Source organism: Durio zibethinus, chromosome 1 (assembly GCF_047325235.1).
Source record: "Durio zibethinus cultivar Kanyao isolate XHJ-2024 chromosome 1, ASM4732523v1, whole genome shotgun sequence".
In the NCBI taxonomy this organism is placed as follows: Eukaryota; Viridiplantae; Streptophyta; class Magnoliopsida; order Malvales; family Malvaceae; genus Durio; species Durio zibethinus.
Window position 1 is genome coordinate 10,615,107 of NC_143162.1, and position 21,896 is coordinate 10,637,002.

The window sequence follows — 21,896 nt, forward strand, 5'->3', positions numbered from 1 at the left end:
AGTGGCGTTGCTAGATTGAATCCATAAGCTACCTTAAAATGTGAGTGTTTGATAGCATTATACACACTTTGATTGTAATTGAATTTAACAAAGGTTAAGCATTCATCCCATTTCTTCAAGTTCTTTTAACAACAGCTCTAAGTAATGAAAAAAAAGTGTGATTTACCACTTCAATCTATTTAAAAGTTTGCACATGACAAGTTGTATTAAAGAGTGATCTTGTTTTAAATTTTCTCCACAATGTTATCCAATAATAGCTCAAGAACTTAACATCTTGGCATGATATAATGGATTTGGGCACTCCATGTAATCTCATAACTTTTTAAAGAATAAATCAACATGGCTCGCATTGTCAGTCTTGTGTTAATGCACAAAGTGTGACATCTTCAAAAATCAATCCACAACAACCATCACCAAATTTTTGCCTTTTTGTGTCCTTGGCAAACTAAGCATAAAATCCATGCCAATATCACAAGGTTGGTTTAAAATTGATAGCATTTAAAATTATACTGATTCTACAAGTTAAAATAGGTGAAATTTTTTGAAATTTGATGGATTTTGATGAAGTTAATGTTGTTTTTAGTTTCTTATGGTTAAAGACTATAGATTATGATTTTCATGCAATCCATCATGCAAACATGTAAGATGCATATTCGACCATACCATAAGGATGAGTAACCAAACCTTATTGGCACTAAACGACTAGTCCATATGGCTAAGAAAGAGTTTTACATGTATAAGAATTCTCACTTCATACAACCATTCGACTAAGTTAAAGTTCAAAAGGAGATAATGCACATTTGAAGAATTTTGCAAGCACAAGACTTTAAACCATTCAGCTAACCTAGTTTCAAGAGGAAATCAAGTTTACATATGATAAAAGAAGAGTTTCAAGCTAATAATGGCATTGTGACATTTGGCTAAAGGTGTTTGGATACAAGAATGACTCTTATACTCATCTTTTAAAGAGTTATGATAAAAGAAAGACTCTGGCAAGTTGAACTATAAGAGTTTGGATAGACTTCAACTATATTATCTTGCAATCCTAACTCCTTAGCTGAACATGTGATGACGTTTGAATCAAGATCGAAGCTACTAAATCTAACAGTCAAGGTGAAACTCCAAGACCCTTATTCAACAAAGATACTTCAATGCCAAAGAGTCCATGATCAACAAAACTACATTAAAGATAAATAGTAGCTTTATCCTTTAGCATTTAAATAGTATTTAAACTTTTGTAATCTTATCCCCCTTATGGCTGAACCTATACCTATAAATAGCTAGGTCTTTTCACTTGTAAAGCATTCACTTTCTCTCATTCCTTTTTTCTTTAGTTTTTTAGTCTTTAGTTTTCTTGTAGTTTCTTGTAATTGCTTTAGATGATAAATTTGCCAATACAACTTGTTTTCTAAACTCTTTTCTTTAATCAAAGTATTCTTGCATTTAAAATCTAGATTTTACAAAGCTTTCTTTTCTTTACAAAATTCAATCTTAGTATTCTTTTTATTGATTCCAAGTTTTAGCCATTGTCATTTTTGCATTCGAAATTTCAGTTTACATGCACTTTGCCCTAATCTTTCTTTTATTCTTTCATTCTCTTTAGTTATAACTTTCAACAATCTTAATCTTTATGATTTTTAAGTGTTCAATCTTTTAAATCTAATTTCAACCACAAACTTATAACTTGCTAGGTGATAGTTTGTTAAGTAAGATTTAGGCTTATAGTCTTTCTTTATTTTTTTCTTTCTTTATTTTGTAAATCACCCTAAATTTCTAATAGTTTAGATATTAAATAGTAGTTTATCAAATTTGGAACGTAATCCACCTGACAATCAATTCTATAATCTTGTGAGAGATAATACTCTAATAATTATCACTTTATTACTTGGTTCGATCAATACACTTGCAGACATTACGAAAATAGGCAATCAAGTTGTTGATGCCATTACTGGGGATTATTGTAGTGCTCAATTCAATATCAATAAGGATTCTCTTCTCTTTTATAATCTAAACATTTATTTTTAATTGTTTTTATTTGCTTTGATCTTTTCTTGTTTGCATGCGCTGATCTAAAAGTGTTAACTGAAATTTTGTTGATCAAAAGATTGAAAGAACTTTTAAACGTTAAAGAAAAAAGTAATCAGCACTACTTGCTCCTACTCCAATGATGAATGCAAACAATGAAGGATAAAGAATGTTAAGGGATTATGCAATCCCTAATACCGATGGTTTCATACCATCTATACAAAGGCTAGCCATTTAAGCAAACAATTTTGAGATCAAGTCTTCAATAATCCAAATGGTTCAAACTTCTGTACAATTTGAGAGTCTACCAAGCAATGATCCTAACCTTTACTTTTCTAATTTTTAAGAATTATGTGATACTTTTAAGTATAATCATGTTTCAGATGATGCAATATGACTAAGAGTTTTTCTTTTTTCTTTTAGGGACAAGGCAAAAAGTTGGTTATCTTCACTACCATCTAGCTCCATCACAACTTGGGAGGATTTTGTGCAAAAGTTTACTACGAAATTTTTTTTGCTTTCCAAGATTGCCAAGTTGAGGAATAAAATAACTACATTTATGCAAGTAGATGGCAAAAACCATTATAATGCTTAGGAAAGATTTACAAAGTTGTTGAGAAAGTCCCACACCACAGTCTTTCCCAATGGCTACAAATTCAGATTTTCTACAATAGTCTTGCATCCTCCATGAAAACCACTTTGGATTCAACTGCTGTAAGAGTCGTTATGAGCAAAACTACTGAGAAAGTCCATAAGTTGATCGAAATGATGGCTACCAATAATTACCAATAGGGTATGAAAAGAAAGGTACATAAAAAATCTACTAGTGTTTATAAGTTAGATGTTTTTACTTTCATAAATTCATAGTTGGCAACCTTAACCAAAAAAATAGAAGCTTTAGGAGCATCATTCCAAATCAACCCTGTTTTAAGCAATTCAAAACCTATTTATCTCATGTGATATATGTGATGGGCCTCACTCTAGTGATAAGTGTCAATTTAGGGTAGAAATAGTTCAATATGCCCAACTATCTAAGCCCACCTATAATTCTTATACTAATACATATAACCGGAGCTAGCCAATGCACTAACCAAAACAACAACTACTACCTTAACCCATAACCTTATAACCTACCCCAAGAAAAAAAATCCAATTTTAAAAATATGTTGACCTTATTGATGCAAGCCAATAATGCAAACATCCAAAGTCAAGTTATATCAATAAAAAATCTTGAAAACCAAATTGGTTAACTCACTCAAGTTATACCCAATCTACTTATAAAAACTTTATCCAGTAATACTGAGTCAAAACCTAAGAGATAAGATACAGAAGCATGTAATGCTATATACTTATTTGGGGAAGAGAATTGATGAGGATGATGAAGACATTATGGATGAACCTATGGTGGTAAATCTTCCTAGTTTTGTCAAGCAACCTAAGGTAGACTTTATAAGGAGAGATAATCCCATAAAAAATTTTAGTCATATGGCACTTGAGGCCCCTAAATATATTAAACCCTATGAGGAGATATGAAAGGATTTTGAAATGGAAATAGATCTAAATAGTATGAGAAAGATCTTGAAAAATTTATTAAAAGATCAGCTGAAGAAGAAGAGAAACTTATGCAAGTAGGAAAAACACTTTTGAAGAGCATTCAACCTGATGTGGAATAAAAAGAAATCCAAAAAGTGAAAATGCTAAGATTAACCCTAAGAATGAATTAAAGACAAGAATTTGAAAAAGCATTACCAACAAAGCCTGTACTAAAGATGCTACTCAAGAAGTTGAAGAATGCCACTTCTGTTGAAGATTGTAGTCTTGAACTTTAACAACTCCTTTCAAAAAAGGAAAAATACTCGGGGAGTTTCACTATCTTTTGTAGAATTGATCATTTAAAATTTGATGATGTTTTTTGCAAATTAGGTTTTAGCATTAATTTAATACCTTTAAATGTTTATATGTAGCTAGGTTGTGAAAAGCTAAAGCTTTCAACATATACCTTTAAGTTTGTTAATAGATCTGCCAAAAAGCCACAATGGATGTTGGAGACTATTTTGGTGAAAGTTAGCAGGTATATTTTTCCCATAAATTTCATAGTTTTAGACATGATGGATAATGAAGCCCCTTTGCTTTTAGGTACTATTAACCTCAAAAGCTTTAATTAATGTGTACAATTATGATCTTACTCTAAGATTTAAGGATAAAAAGATGCATTTTGTAATTAAAGGGTATGGTATCTTTAAATATGAGGATGAAGTGTATCCAATAACCAAAGTCAAAGAAAACCTTAATACGCCACATTGAAACTCTAAGCTTTTTAACCCATTATTGCCTGTCCATTTAGCAAGACCCTTAGACTCCAACCATGCCAAGCTTAAAACTGAAACTCCTAAATTGAAGCCTAGTCCAGTTTATGTTATCCTTGCAATGAGAGTTAGTACATCTCTTAAATCTAGTTCCACTTATGTCATACCACAAAGGAGAATATAATAAGGTAGACTCATTCCTAAAGGGATGAGATGATTTTTAGATTTAGAGATGGTTAAGTTTGACCAAAACCAGCATTGCTTAGGAGACAACCCTAGTTTTTTACTTTAATGGTTTTTGTTTTCTTTATTAAGACATGTGTGCTTTATTTGTTTTTGTGTTTTTTAGTTTTGTAGGGATGAAAGAAATGCAAGAAGATGCCTCATGCAAAAGATGATTTGGCATTCAAGCAAAATTTTAGAGAAGTATTTCTTTTTCCTAGATGTTTAATTGATTTATTTTTAAGTATTGTTTAAAGTAAGTGTGGGGAAAAAAGAATGCTTTTTAAACATGTTTTTTTGAAATTAACTATTTAGTTCCAAAATTTTCAAACCAAATTAGCATACTAGATTTCATTATTATACAAGCTTAGTTAATTTTGCATGAACTTTTCAAAATTGACTTGAGTATGATATGTGGATAATTATGAGTATAGTGAAGCAATGAAATGAACTCTTAAGTAAGTTTTCTTTAGATATGATTTTAATGCATTTGATTTTATTTTTTTTCTATGAATGCAATAATTCTTGTAAATAGTTTTTTGAGTTTTTAAGTTGCATGTAGATTTGGAGATATGAATATGACTTTAGAATTCACCTACTCAACCCTTGAGGTAAAATTTCAAACTATATTTTACTATTTAAGCCTTTTTCAAACTTACCTTTAATGATGCATCCATGGTACCTTAATTTTGAGCCTTATAAAATTTTCCTTTTCCTTGTTTATTTTAGCCACAATAAAAAGCCCAAGCCTTTTCTTTTAAATGTTATCCCTTCTTTTATTTTTACTTAACCCATAGTGCTTACATGTTGTTGGACATTACTATTCATTAAGATGGAAGGAAGGTGTAAGGAATGAAAAAAAAAATTTGACAAAAAAAAAAAAAAGCAAGGCAAAGCCTTAATAAAGCTAAAAATGGCTTAATGAAAAAAAAAATAAAAAAGGTTGAAAATAAAGTGATGCCTCAAAGTCAAAAAGTTCTTAGTCCTTAGTTTAAAAGGAATTTCAAGTAAGTGAGCTAAGGGTTATTGAGCCTAAATTTCTTTTTTTCAACATTGACCTAAGCCATACATTACAAGCCTAAAAGATCTTTTGATCTTGAGTTAAGTATGTAAGTCTAACATTGTGGAGAGGAAAGGAAAAGTGAACATATAAAGTTTATTCTATCTTTGATTTGAAATGTGATGAAATGTTTTAAATTATTTAATTGAGTTATATGTATAAATTAAAAATGGAATAATTTCATATGCATGGACATTAAAAGATATTGAGAGCTTGCTTTTTGAATGAATTTCTTATGAATCTATGTTTATTGTTAGCTTTGTATTATAGGATAGTACATGAATGAAAGTTTATGAAATTTTGACTTTGTGAGTATATATAATGATGTTTAGTTTTGTTGATTTGACAATTTTGCTTGAGGACAAGCAAAAACTTAAGTGTAGGGGTTGAGATAGCACGTAAAATTATAGTGATTTTACAAGTTAAAAATAGGTGAAATTTTATGAAATATGATGGATTTTGGTTCTGTTAATGTTATTTTTATATTTTATAAGGTTAGAAACTATGGAGTGTTACTTCATCCATGCATGCAAGAATGCAAAATACACATTTGGCCATCGCATGAGGATGAGTAGTCAAACCCTATTGGCATTAAACCACTAATCCATATCACCAAGAAAGAGTTTAACATGCACAAGGGTTCCTACTTCCCACACCCATTTAGCTAAGCCAAAGTTTAAAAGGAGATAATGCACATTTGAAGAATTTTGCAAGCACAAAGACTCCAAAACCATTTGGCTAGCCTAGTTTTAAGAGGAAATCAAGCTTACATGTGACAAAGGAAGAGTTTCAAGCTAAAAAGGGCACTATGACATTCTGCTAAAGGTGTTTGGATACAAGAATGACTTTTATGCTCATCTTTTGAAGAGTTGTGATGAAGGAATGACCCTAGCAAGTTGAACTATAAGAGTTTGGATAGACTTAAACTACATTTTCTTGCAATCCCAACTCTTTAGCCAATGTAGTTTGAATCAAGATTGAAGCTACAAAATCCAATGGCCAAGATGAAACTCCAAGACCATCATTCGACCAAGATACTTCAAAAACAAAGAGTCCATAATCAACCAAGCTACCTTGAAGATAAAGAGTAGCTTTATCCTTTTTAGCATTTGAATAGGATTTAAACTCTTATAATCCTTTCCCCCCAACTTATGCCTATAAATAAGCTAGGTCTTTTCACTTATAAAGCATCCCACTTTTTCTCTTCTTTTCTTTCTTTAGTTCTTTAATCTTTAGTTTTCTTGTAGTTTCTTATAATTGGTTTAGCTGATAGATTTGCCAATATAAGTTGTTTTCTAAACTCTTTTTTTAATCAAAGTATTCTTACATGCAAATTTTAGTTTTTACAAAGCTTTCTTTTCTTTAAAAATTCTATCTTAGTATTTCTTTATTGATTCCAAGTTTCAATCATTATTAATTTTGCATTCTAAATTTCAGTTTACAAGCACTTTGCCTTAATCACATTCTTTTTGGTTACAACTTTTGACAATCTTAATCTTTATTTATTTCAAGTGTTCAATCTTCTAGACGTAGTTTTGGTGACAATCATATTACTTGCTAGGTGATAGTTAGTTAAGTAAGATTTAGGCCTATAATCTTTCTTTATTGCTTTCATTCTTTGTTTTGCAAATCACCTTAAGTGTTTAATAGTTTAAATATAAAATAATAGTCTATTAAATTTGGTATTTGAATCCGTCCAACAATTAATTCTTTAATCTTTATGAGAGATGATACTATAATATTTATCATTTTATTACTTGATTCAATTTGTAACTTTGTTGACATTGCAAAAATAAGCAATTAGAAATTGGTAGTGGCATGTATAGGGTATGTGCACCTTTTTTACTTTGGCTTTCTTGCACACTACACATCATGAAACAATGTGTTGTACATCTTGTTTCATCCTCAGCCAATGAAAGTGTTCTTTGACCATCTCTAATGTCTTCTTTTCAACAAAATGGCCAACCAATCCATCTCTATGCATTTCCCTTACCAACAATTCCCTAACAAAACCACATGGTATTCCAAACTTGGAAAGAAAATCATCATGGTGATAAAAACCATTAGTAACAGCTTTCTCACAAGTCAAGTAAATAGAAGTAAACTATGGATCATCTGCCATAATATTGGAATTTCCTTTCTTTTACTTTTTGACATAGGAAAAAGTCTCCAAGAATTTCAACCCTTTGGCAATCTTGTTCTTTAATTTCTTTCATGCAATCTTTATTTTTTTACAAGCAATTTGGCATTTTTCAAAACTTATTATCTACAATATTTAATTCTTTTACTTTGCAATATTTTAATTCTTGCTTTGGGTTAGTTGTTGGCATTAGTCTTTTACTTTCCAAGTGACAATTGGTGAAATTTAGAATCCTACCATATGTCACATTTAATCTTTACTTGATGCATGTTTATTTAAACCTTACAATCCTAAAACCCTAAATATTTATTTGTTTAGATATAAAATCTCAACCTTTCACTTTTGGTACTTGTTAACTAGCTAACATTATTTTTTATAATCCCTAAGAATACGATTCTTAGAGTATTTCACTTTATTACTTGATCTGTGCACTTGTAAGCTCTATACAAAAAATAATAATAAGTTTTTTTTTAAAATGGGCATGTTTTGATTCTTTTTGTGTTTTTGAGGTTTTTAGGGATGAAAGTGGTGTAAGGAGATACTTTATGAAAAATGCAAAATTTAGCCTTAAAGCAAAATTTGAGGGAGTATTTCTTTTTCCTAGTTCTTAAATGCTTTGCTTAATGTAAGTGTGGGAGGAAATAGAATGCTTTTTGAACTAACTTATTTTTGAAATATTTACTCTAATTGCTTTGTTTTCAAACTGAATTGGCATGCTATAGTCTTTATTATGCAAACTTAGTTAAATTTTTATGAATTGTTCAAGATTGATTAAAGTATGATATAAGAAAAAATATGAATGTAGTGAAGCATGAGATAAGTTCTTAAATATGTTTTTCTTTTAAATATGATTTTTACGTGTATGTTTTTAGTTTGAATCTATGATATGCATTGATTTTTGTGAAGAAATATGTAATATATTAAGTTGCCTAGAGATTTAGAAAATGAATATGACTTTAGAATTTACCTACTCAATCCTCGAGGTAAAATTCTAGATTGAATTTGATTCAAGTGATGATCTAAGCATCCTTTAGATAGTTTGAGTTTTTTTCAAGCCTACCTTTTATGAAATATTCCCATTACCTCATCTTTTGAGCATTTGATATATACCCTTTCTTTGTTTATTTTAGCCATATGAATAAGCCAAGGCCTTTTCTTTGAAATTATCCTTTTTTATTGTTTTACCCAACCCAATGTTGCATAGGCATATTTTTGCACAAGTTTTTACATTTGGGAGGAATGGAGATGCAAGGAAATTAAAAAAAAAAAAAAGGCAAAAGAAAAGCAAAAATAAAAAGTCAAAAATGGCTTAATGAAAAAAAAATGCCAAAATAAAGTGATGTCTTAAAGTCTTGAAAGTTCAAAGTTCTAAAGTCCAAGAAGTCAAAAACAAGTAAGCAAAAAAGGTTTATAAGCCTAAAATTTCTTTTTTCCTACCTTGACCCAAATCTTACATTACAAGCTTTAAAAACCTTTTGATCTTGAGTGAAGTATGTAAATCTAACATTAGTGAAGAAGAAAAAGAAAAGCAGACATATGAAGTATATTCTATCTTTGAGTTGATATGTTATGATATATTTTGCATTCTTTTTTCTTAAATTATATGAATGGAGTAGAGATGGATTAACTTTATATGCATAAAAGTTGTATGATCTTGAAAGCTTACTTTTGAATGAGTTTCTTGTTTTCTATGTTTGTAATTATCTTTATATTATGCTACAGTGCATGATTAAGAATTTGTGTGATTTTGACATTGTGCGCATGTATATTGATTTTTAGTAATGTTGATTTAAGAGTTTTGCTTGAAGACAAGCAAAATTTTAAATGTGAGGGGGTGATAGCACTAAAATATATAAATATTTATAAGTTCAATTTGGTTGAAATTTTTTAAAATTTGCTTGAATTTGGTGCATTTAATGTTTGTTTTCTTGATATTTGGTTTTTCTACTTGGAGTAGGATTTTTATTCATTTTCATGCTAAGTCCACTCAAGATTAAGACAAGATCCAATCTTGTAATGTTGAGCCATGCATTTTAAAGATGTAACCAAATTTTACTTGAAGTAAGTTTTCTAAATTCAACATGAAGTAGGAATTCTAATGGTATTTAGATTCCTACAAGCATTCATTTTACCTAAATCCAATAGAACTTCTACGTGCATGTGATATTTGAAGACTTTTATTCAAAGAAGAACTATATGATGTATTTGGCCAAATGAGTTTTTATTGCACCATGACTTTTTGATCAATCATTTAAAGAGCTATATTTCAAGAAGCACTTTTGCAAGATTAATCTTAAAGAGTTTGGATGAAAAGCAATTTACAAGGTTTTGATAATTCAAGCTTAGCCGAAACTCTTCAAGATTGCAAGATCAAATGTGATGAACGTCCAAGATGAATTCCAAGAAAATATTCGGCCAAGGCTTTACAAAGTCCAAGAGTCTTATGTTCGGCCAACACTAAAAGATGAATATGAATTTTATCTTTTGGAGTTTGGATATAATTTAACTTGTCTTTTTTATCCTTACCCCATAGTCGAATCTCCATCTATAAATAGGGAGGTACATTATTGTATTTCACATCCCATTGCATTCCATTATTATATTATTCTTCTTTAGTTTTTTTTTTTTTTTTATAGTTTGGCTAAAGTGATAGATTAGCCACAACTAAAATTATTTTCTAAATTATTTAATACAAGTATTTTTTTTATTCATGATCTAGTCTCCCAAAGCTTTCTTTTGGTACTAGTTTCGATTTCAAGATTCTTTTATTATTTACAAGTTTTGGCTATAGTTCTTTATTTTATACAAGCTTTCGATTTTCGACAATTTTTGTTTAATTGTTTCTTTTATGCTTTTACTCTATTCGACCTTACAACTTTGTTATTTCAAGTTTCAATCTTTGTTCTTTTTAGATCTAGTTCTATTAAGCCTAATCCAAGATTTTCAAAGTGACAGTTGGATATTGAAATCTTAGCCTATATTTTTTTTATATGTTCTTGATTTATTTTCAATTTCAATCAAATATCTTTTCCTTAGTTTAAATATAAGGAGTTAGTTTATCATCTTTTGTACTTGAATCCACTTAACAATTCAATTCTATAATCCTTATGGGACGATATTCTATTCATCACTTTATTACTTAATTACAATCAATGCACTTGTAGGCATCGTAAAAAGTAGCAATCTTGACTTAACTTAATGAGTATAACACTATCTTATGTATACAAGTGTTGAAAACCGAAATAAATGTTTGATTTATCCTAGAAAGTGATAAGCTTGGTTCATGTTAAACTTAAATAATAAGGCACAGTATTGAACCATTTTAGAGATTGAATGAAATTAAAAATAAAAATGGATTGAAGATTAAGATTTCATTAATATGAATTTCTTGGTTATAAAAAAAATAATAACATAATAAAATTTTTTTAAAGGGAAGATCAAACCTACTCCTCAATTTGAGCTACCTTAGTTTACACCTCAGCCTTATAGGTTTGAGCTTCAACATTGGAAGTGTCCTTAGTAGGTACTTCCTCGATAGCACCAACAATAGTCACTTGATCAATTTTCATGTTATCTTTATCTTGTTACAACTGTTATTTTTCATTTTCCTCATTTTTCTCTCCTTCAACATCATAGCCTCTTTAGTCCTTAGCTAATTTAGGCTTATCATAGAAAGGCTAAAATCTTTATAAATGAATTTGACTTCCCTTAAAACTGACCTATCATGAAAATTGACAAACAAGATGAAAATATCCATTATATTCTGCTTAGCCTATTAGGTTTCTTTAAAATCCATTATCAGAACCTCCATCTTTGTCCTCATGTTGCTAAGTTGCTGCTCGACTTGTTGAAAGAGAGAGTCTACAACAACCTTTTGTAACATGTCATCAAACTCTTGAGATAGCCTTTCCACCTTTTAGCCTCACTCATCATTAGTCTTTTCAGCTTGGCATTGGAAGTCTTAATCTTCATGTTGCTCTATTTAAAAGCCATAATATCTTGGTATATTTTTCATGTCCTACTTGAACTTAAGTTGATGCGCAAAAGTGTTGAACATATATAGGATGGTATGGGTTATGTTTTGAGAAGTAGATTTCGAAAGCCGATCAAAATCTACAATAATAAAAAAAATCAAGCTCAAACTTAGAAAATATAAACAATATCATTTGAAAATTTCCCTATCTAAAAATTCAAAAAGATCGAGCTAAAACTATCATAGTCTAATGGCCAATCCTCTTAGCCACCTCAAGATTATCAAGGGCACTATCATCCTTGTTAAACTTCAATGACAATGAGTACTTACCCCAACAGCCGAAGAGTTAATGGGCATATCGGCCAATGAAGGTTTAACTAATCTTGGCCTATTAGATGACTTCTCTACAACCACCATCTTTTCTTTGAGCTTGGGCATGACTGCTGGAGTTTGCCCCTTGTTTGAGAGTGTTAAAGTGGCTATTCAATGACCTTGATTCTCTAGCTAGAAGGTTGAGCATTACACTTGAGAAGCCTTACCCTTTCCTTTGCCTTTAGAAGTAGATTGGGTATACGTAGAGGACATTTTAAGAGTTGAAGAACCAACCTAACTTATCATCTCCACAACTAAAAATTGATTTAAGTAATTACCCCTAAATTCGATCTCTTTAAGAAATTAAAGGAGGTCGATCCGAGGATATCTACAACTTAGGCCTTATGCTAAAAAATGTCATTTATTGTATCTTTGGCTCTGAGCTCATCAGCAATCAATGGGCCTATGTTGGCCTTTTTAAAAATGCTTGGGGCATTATTCACTTCCCATACCCCATTGACATTTTTTATTCACAAAAAGAGAACCTTTAAAGCATTTATTGAGTTTGGCCAATTACTAAAATCTTTTTAAATGTCAAGCTGTCACATAATATTAGCTTTTCTCTTGATGATACTTTTTCATAGCAAAAAATTTCTTAAATAAACCTACTAAAGAGAGAAAACCTAATTGTTCATAAACAACTATGAAACCTATTATATACCTAAAAGCATTTAGGGCTATTTGACACATGATCAAATTGTATGCTAATAAAAGTTTAACGACAATAAAATGTAAAAGGAACTTAGGGTCAACCAGGATGGCATCCTAATACACCATGATCCTATCTAGTTCTGTGAGGTTGATCACTTTATCACTAGAAATGGACTCATCTACTTCTAATTTTGCAAGGAAACCAAACCTAATTTTTAAGGTAGATACATGGTAACTAAAGTAAAGGTTAAGATATTCCTAAAAAATAGCTCGACATTTAAAGTTTTTCATTATCTCATTAGGAGTAGTTCCCAACTTACAGCGGGTGTATTGCTAAACAACAAGGCTTACTACAATATCAACCTTAGTTTTTACTTCACTCTCTTCTTCACCACCCTAATCGACCTTTAGCATCTATTTAGATTCTTCAACCTGCTCGATGCTAAAGATTTCATTGACCTCAAAAAAAGAGTCTGATTCGTAATTGAAGTCTAACTTATAATTAGAGTTTGACATAGATCCTAAATCGAAGTCCAAGGCAGGCCTTATTGTGGTCCAAGCATTAGGTATAATCATCAAAGGCTTAGGTTGGAGAAAGAATTGGTTTAAAAAATAGGCATAAAAAAAGGCATAGGAATAATGGATTGAGCTAGATGAAAGGAAAGAAATACAAGGCATTAAGTTGTCAAGATCAATTAGAGAATTATGGATGTCGATGTTTAGAGCTGCTAAGAGCTAATTTCTCACATAGGTAACCTTTCACCTTGAGCTCGCATACTATCCTCAACTTTTTTTTGGAAGCTTCAAACATTTTATGCAACCAAAAGGTAGCTCAATTATAGTCTTTTCCTGTAAAATAGAAAGAACCTTATCATCTAAAAAAACATCTAACCTATCTTGAGGTATTTGAGGTGGAGGAGGGTAAATAGACAAAAAAAGTTAAGAACTAGGAAAGTGTAAGTAGGTCAGATGTAGAATAAGAAACAAGTTAGACATAGAGTAGAAATTTAGAAGGTTAAGAGCAAGAGTGAAGAATGAAGTTTTCACAAGAATTTATATAGGCAAAAATCAAAATGCATAAATGGCTTAGATTGATCCACATTACACTTCAAAGACTAAGGATGACCTTTCAGCTTCCTTTTCCAAATTCAAAGTAATTGTTTAAAATTCATTTAAAGCTTCTCTCTCCTTATTAAATTTTACCTCACTTTAAAAACACCTAGGTGTTACCTCAAACATCACATTGATAATACATTTGGATGAGCATAAGGCCACTAGGTCAAACACCTAGATGATTTTAGTTCGAAATAAGCTTCTAACGAACAAAGCCTAGATCGTTGAGATTTTAGCATATAACCATGTGGATTGGATCATAAATGCTATCCGTCCACATCGGCACCTCGAACGCTTTATATCCCTAAGAAATCTATGCACAAGTCCCAGTTCAAATGAAAGTTTCAAAGCTCAAGCAAGATAATTAATCCCACAACATATCAAGTATCTCAATCTCGTGCTCATATGAACCTTTAGATTGTTTGACAGGAGATAAAATGTTAGAGGTATTTTTTGGTCAAAAAAGTAAAATAGACTTTTTCAACAAGAAAATGACTCATTGTCAATTCAAGGCCATTTTGATTATTAGGTCCAAGCTATCGGGGCAAGTCGTCCTTATTTATCAAAATCCACATCAACTAGGCCAGCTTTATATCCCATCTGATAATATGTGAATATGCTGATTTGTCATTCTTTCATTAGGCGTTCCATTTACGTGTTAGGTCGGGTTGAAACGTCAACCCTAAACCCAATTTCAATAGCTCAGATCATCAAATTTGAACATTTCTCCCCTAGGTATAAATATTGCTTTCCATCTCATGTATGGACAATCAATTCTCTATACCTTTTCTCTAAATTTCTCTTTTTATTTTACTTCTCGTACCAATAACTTGGACATCGAAACACAAGTACCAAAAACCATTTTAATTTTTATTCATGTTTTTACTCTTCAGATTAGGAGAAGCACCAACAATATGGATCACAAAACGAAAAGCAATCAATTTTATTATATATATAATAATTAAAAAAAAAAACTGGAAGATCGTGAAGTGGGGCTTGGGTCGATCATTTGTTATGCAACCAATTAAGGGTAGTTTCTTTCCTTTTCCTCAGAGACTACTCATCCCCCTAATGCAACGACTCAATTATTTCAGACCCTAATTCACAAAAAAGGACCACTTACTTTTAAGTAACAGAGCCAAGCGTCCTTCTTATGGAGATGTAGTACATATGCACCTAGGCTTCTTCTCCTAGACGTTGGTGTGCAATCAGTGTCATTGCTGGCTTTATTAATTTCTTTCAACTTTCAATTTAAATAATTTGTAGATGTACTACATACCCAGGATTATAATTTATTTATTTATATAATCTATACCAATTAAATAAATAATACTAATAACCAGACCCACATGTACGTGTACAAGTTCCATGAATAAATTAGCACATTAATACAGATAATTTAATTAAAATGCTTCTCCATTTACATTAATTTATTATTGTATCTGTTTAAAGAGCCTTTTAGAAAATGACTTCACTGAGAACAAACTAGGATTACAACCGTACTTCAACCCCCGATCCAATCACCAGTAAAAATTAATTAAATAGTATAATAAACCCTTCATCTCCAGCTGCAACCCCGGCCTACAACATAAACAAGATTAACATACACTGCGCAGCAGCTTCAAGTTGCTCCGTGATCCTTTAGCTTTAAAACTACAAAGGCGCAAAATCAGCCAAGTGAAAGTGAAGCTAAATAATTTTTATGATAGTTTTTTTTTTTTTTTTAAAAGGTCAAAGTCTAGATAATATTTGAAAATGACAAAATTACAAACATGGAAGATCGAACCTCCGTCTTTTAAAAAAAAAAAAAGAAAAAATCTATCTTTTTGGACTAAACCCAAATCCAAGTGAGAATCAATACGAGTGAAATCTTAATAGTTAAAAACTGTTGTTGGTCACACTTGGAGGTTGACTTGTCATTATGTATGTCAGACAAGAAAATGTGCATGCAGCCAACTGAGTTTAGCTCAGATGGCACCGGTGTCTTCTGCTTAGGGAGGTTGTCACGGTTCCGCGGGCACTTATAGGATGAGTCATTGTAGTTACTGGGGTCGGATGGGTCCGGAGTAGTTTAAAAAATTCAAAAAAATGTGCATGCATGATTTGATGGGTTGGGTGAGGCCGGCCGTGTGGGTCTAAGCATGCATATTGAGCATCTGTTTTAAATTTAAATCCCAATTAATTAATTGCGCTAGCCGATCACCATTACAGGTTGCCTCCACTCCAATGCTAGATAATTTATATTGTGGTTGCAAGTGATATGTCCATTACAATTAGCTTCAGTCTTTTACCTACTTTTCATGCCCCTTCTGCCACTTTTATCTTGATTCACGGAGCAACAGCTAACTCAACCACTATAACTTAATTAATGATCCCTTTTCACTTGTTAGTTAAAAAAAAAATAATACTACTTTGAGAATGTGATGTCAAGTCCATAAATATATATATATATTTATATATAGCTTTTAAATTGACATAATTTCTTCCATAAAATAGCTTGAGTTTCAAAAAGACATTTCCTTCCTTTTATACATAGTCTGGCAACTGTAACGACTGAAATTATGTTTCTTGTTAGTATTTGTTTATAATTCTCCTCCTACTCTTATCTCTATCAGAGTGTTACGGTGGAATTCCACGTCAATGGGCGGCATCTCACAAATTTATGGGTAATTTATTTATTTTTAATGGTTATCTCTTCTCCAACCCGATATCTATCATATATATAGCATTACAGTTTGATCCCTAATTTCCTTTAGTGAAGGCTGTCATCATCCCCTCCCACTTTGTTTCAAAGTCTGATATTAGCCTGTTCTGTGCAAGTGCAATAAATAACTAAATTTATACGTGTATATGAGTATAATATGACTAATTTAAGATGTATATCTGATTCTGAAAGTTTATGGATATATATATTTATATTTATATGTATATGTATATACAAATGGTGGCATGCAAGCAGGCAGGCAAGCAAATTCATGTTTGTTTCATCGATCAGCTTTTTCACATTTACCATGGATTATATCCAAGAACTTTTAACTATAAGCTAGCAAAAAACTCAAAGAAATTAATTGATATGCCTTGTACTATGTATTCAACTGTTTGACCTAATAGTCAAAACAGTTTTAAAGAAGACATTAAAGTTGAGGTTCGAATCACAGCTTTCTCCCCTCTCTCTTAATGTAGTGTTCTGTCTCTTTTGAATGATAAAAAAAAAAAAGATATATTATATATGATGTTAAAGTTGGTTATTAAAAAATAAAAATGATATATATATATTTATACATATAGTATTATTAATGAAAAGTTGTGAAAACAAGGAGTAGGACGCAAAATGCAGAAATTGATGAAAGGTCAATATATTTTGCAGCTACATTTGTTTGTCTGTTTTAATTACATCTAGTCTCTTGCTTTCTTGCTTTGGGCTGATCAGGATACCACACATTTGCGATAGATAATTAGCTAGGTAGGCATGCATTTAGTTTGTATTGTTCTCCTGTAGCATTCTAAGTGGTGGATCTATAATTTTTTTTTTAGGAATGTTCACTTATAATATATAAAAATTTATGGATAAGTTTATTAATTTTATTAACAAAATTTACTAAATTTATTGACGAAAATGATGTCTATGAGTAAATTTAAGAGTATCTAATAAATTTTTTTTTTAATTTTTGGGATATCCATTGAAAATTTTGGATTTGTCAAATTAAAATTTTCTTTTCAAACTTTTATATCTTTTAATTTTTTAGGTTGATCATTAAATATTTTTAAAGTGTCCAATTGAAAATTTCTTTCAAATTTTCAAATTTTTTAATTTTTAAAGATATCCATAAATATCTAACTTTAAAAGTGTATCCGCCACTGAGGCCAAAAAATATTTCCACAATCTTTATGAATACAACATGGATGTCAACTCATAAATTAATCGATAATCAAAAGATGAAATCCAAAAAGTTGCAAGATGTAGCCACCACAATTAAAATTACCCACCTCCCATCCAGTCCGTTCATCCATCTCCATCTCCTTGGGTGAGATGGTTATCAGATATGCCTCACAATCCCATCACCACCATTGCTACTTTGAAACTTTGGATCATAATATATTCAAAAGTTACGATTTTCTCAAAATTAACTTTTATCCATGTAGAGATGATTATTATACATGTCATCAGTTTCTTTCTCTAATATATAATCTGTCTTCTCTTTCTAATTTTTCTCTTTTTTTCATATTTTTAAGAAAATTATTTTATATTATTGAAAAACTCTTAAAAATATTTAGTATTATTGAAAGAATTTTTTAATTTAAAAATTTCATAGGAATCATTACTTATATTTTTTTAAAATTACATCTTTAAAAATTTGCATGTGATTTTATATTATTGAGTGATATATATACTATACAAATAATAAAATATAATATTCATATATTGGTGTGAACAATTTATTTGTGTATTTATTTTTTTTATTTTTATCTATTTATTCTTTTATAAATCATTTGTTCTTTTTCTAGAAAAAAATTTGTTTATTATTTATTTTATTTTTTAACATTTTTTTGCAATTTTAATAAAAAAAATTAAATTTTTTTATTAAAATTTTTTTATAAATATTAGCATATACTAATAGTATAAAAAAAATTCTCCATATGAATCATTGTACGAATTTTTTAAAAATCTTATGGTAAGAGGATTTTTATATTTTTTATTTAAAAATTTTTTTTTTAAACACATTTTTTTAAATATATATATTTATTCAAAAATTTAAAGTTTAAATGTGCGTAAACAACACATAAATAATTTAACAAAAACATATAAAAAATAAAGAAAATAATAAAAAAATTACCCTAAAAAGATCTATGAAAGTTGGTCAACCGTTTAACAATGGCGCAAGCGGATTTGAGTGGTTTTGCTGGTTGTTTCAGTAGTTCATCGTCAATTCAACTATTTAAAAGCAATTCGACCGGTTCGGCAAGCTGTTTGATTGGATTGGTTCATGGTTGATTGGTAACAGCCAGGGATGGCAACGGGTCGGGTCGGGGCGGGTTTTTGCTCGCCCCGAACCCGACCCGATTTTAAATATACAATACCCGTACCCGTACCCGACTCGAAAATTTTTTTATTTTTAATACCCGAACCCGACCCGACCCGACAGTGTATAAAATCAAATCCGACCCGACCCGATCCGAAATTAATAAAATATTATTTTAAATATAAATATAAAATTAAATATATATAAAAATATATATAATTAAATGTAAAATTTAAAAAATAATTAAAAAAATAAATTTTTTATATATACGGGTCGGGTAGGGTCGGGTTTGCTTAAAACCCGACCCCGACCCGACCCCGAAATTTTTTTGACTCTACCCGACCCTACCCGACCCGATACCCGATTTTCAAAAAAAAAAAACCGACCCTAAGGGGTCGGGTCGGGTCGAAACCCGACGGGTTCGGGTGATTTTGCCCACCCTACTAACAGCCTAAAGTGGGTGAGGCGAGTGGTCCCTCAATTTGAGTCGGATCCACATATGGGTCAGGTAGGTTTTTTTTCAATTATAAAACACAAAGTTTTTTAAATTCATTTCAAACCCCTTTCTTAAAAAAAAAAAATTGTCTTTTCTTAAACCAGCCGAACGACTGACTTCTCTTTCCTAAAAACTGGCCGGTGGTCGTCACATGGGCCGTTGTCTAATGCCATTGACTGCCAATCACTAATGCCAGAAAAATCCCCAAAATTGCCTAAAAAATTGCTTCTTCCTCAATCTTTCTCTTTCTTTACTTAGCTTCCCTAAATGCCCATCGAATTTATCTAGATCTAAGCCAGAACCCAGTTTTCAAGTGCCAGACTTTTCACCATGCTAAATACCAGTAGCTTCCAATATGTTCTTCCTCAAGCCAAAGCCTTCCTTCTCATCGAAGATTTGACCACAAAACAGCTTAAATCGCCCAAAACGAAACCCTCTAATGTGGTTTTTTGTTTTTTTGGCATTTTTTAGCTATTTGAAATGCTTGGATTGAAGGTGTTTACAGAGAGGGGTTTCTGATAGGGTCTCGACAATGGTGGTTTTTTATAGGTGAAACGAGGTTATAGTGGTTTATAGAGGTGGTTGTGGAGGTTGGCTTGCTAGTGGTGGTCGTTTAGATGCTTTAGGGATTGGCTATTGTGGAAGGGGAGATTCAAAAAAGTCTCTTTTTCAAAATTCGCCTCCCACTCTTTGTGTTGAAGTCAATTAGGTTTATAGAAATTGATTCCATCTCATGGCAAAAATTAAGGCATAATTTTAGCTGCCATGGTGGGTGCTGGTAGGGTAATTGCTAGGGTAGAAGGTGCGAGGTAGTGTGGCTGCCAGGGTGAAAAGCTAGGTGTTAGTGCCGTGCAGAACACCATGCTCCAGCTCTTCTTTCTTTTTTTTTTAATTAATTAATTTTTAATTACACTTATTAATTAATTCTGATTAAAGGAAAATGGGCTTTAAATTTGGGTTTGGGCCTTGGACCTTAGATTTGAAGCTTAATTAATTAGACTTTAAGCACTCAAATTCAACCAATTTAGACTTTAGACTTTTGGCGTAATTGAATTGGACAGAATTTGATTTTGCAACCGAGCCTACTCAAGTCTAAATAATTAACTTATTTGAGATGTTTAAATGGATATAAAACGAGATTAGTTTCAAATAACTCAAACAAACTTAAGGTCTATAGTTGTCTCTATTTGTATATTGTTGAAAATCAAGAATAAAGTAAAGACATAGATAATAATTTTGTCTAGAGATGATTTTTTGAAATTTTTTATTTTTTTATAGTTTGAACTTTGTTTTTTTATATTTATGATTTTGTGGTTTTCAGGCTTTTTTTTTTTTGAAATTTTGATTTTTAAATTTTTAAAAATTCCTCTAATTAAAGGCTCCACAACTTTTAAAAATAAATATAAAAGTTCCGCTTATTAAAGGTTTCACAACTTTTGAAAATAAAACATGGTAACTCAAAAATTATACACGGAGGTCTTACAAATCATTCTTATTTTTGCCCAGAAATTTTAAGAATTATATCCGAAGTTTTTGCAAATCTTAATGCTAAAATAGATTCTATTCGAAATACTTATGAATCTTGTTTAAAAGACTTAGAGATTATGTCCAAAAGCTTTATAAATCTTAATACTAAAATAGATTTAGCTTAGAAGATGTACGAATCTTGCTTGAAGACTTAAAGACTATACTCGAAGGTCTTATAAATCTCAACACCTATGAATGCTCCTTTCATTTAAAGCTCCATAACCTTAAAATTTTAAAATATTTCATCTAGAAGACTTATGAATCTTACTTGAAGGATTTAGAGATAAGTTTGAAGGTCTTATACATCTCGACATCTATGAATGCTTCTCTAAAATGAGGTTCTACAACTTTAATAATCTTATCATTTTTCATTTGCCATATCATCTCATCATCGAGGTGAAAACCATTTTTTCATTTGATAACTTGAAACTCTTTGCACTTTGAAATTCCCATCCCATTATTTTTATCTCAAGAAATTTTCTTTTAAATCTTATAATCATCTAATATTTCATCCCTTAAATGTTATTTTCATTTTTTCTTTTCAATCTCATTATTCAAAAATTTCTCATGAACATTTTAAATTCCAAAAAAAACATTCTTTTTTTTTTTTTTACAAAGTTTGCAAATCGATAATGCAATGATTTATCGTAATAATACAAATGCAAATCCACAAATGCCTATTTCAATGATATAAATGCAAATGACCTTATCAAGATACAAATGCAAATACACTCGACAAAAACATAAATCTAACCATTAAATTTCATGCAAATGCTTACTAGATTATGCAAATATTCTTGCCAACCAATGATGAAAAGGTTATGCCCATTGTGAACATAAATGCAAAATTCCTTACCATGGATGCAAAAGCTTAAAAAAAATCCTTATTTTTATTTGCAAAATTATTTTCCTTTCAATCCCAAATCATTCGATTATCAAATCATTCTTTAACTTCTTTCTAAAAGATTTTATTTTCTATTCCATCCTATC

At 30.6% G+C, this 21,896-nt stretch overlaps 1 pseudogene; it reads right to left on the reverse strand.

Moving 5' to 3' along the window:
* Positions 1-11,322, reverse strand: part of LOC111310672 (uncharacterized) — a 43,212-nt pseudogene extending 31,890 nt beyond the window's left edge.
* Between the last annotated feature and the right edge of the window lie 10,574 nt (positions 11,323-21,896).